The sequence below is a fragment of the Trypanosoma equiperdum genome (genome assembly GCF_001457755.1).
Source record: "Trypanosoma equiperdum strain OVI genome assembly, contig: ctg_1179, whole genome shotgun sequence".
NCBI classification, from domain to species: Eukaryota; Euglenozoa; class Kinetoplastea; order Trypanosomatida; family Trypanosomatidae; genus Trypanosoma; species Trypanosoma equiperdum.
This window is the reverse complement of record NW_027123148.1, coordinates 5,364-5,565: the sequence shown is the minus strand read 5'-3', so window position 1 is coordinate 5,565 and position 202 is coordinate 5,364.

The following is a 202-nucleotide window of genomic DNA, read 5'->3' as shown; positions in this document are numbered from 1 at the left end:
ACGGGGATAATAAAGCCATAAAGTCAAATTGTTCTAGTAATGCTACATCGGAAGCCTTTACAAAAAGACATATTTGCAAACTGGAAAATAATGCTTGAAAATATTCTAGTTTTCTCGTCAATTAGAAATTGGCTCTAAGCATGGCTGCTGCTTTTATGAGTTTGGTAGCATATTAAGATTCTAACTCATTAAAGATATTTGC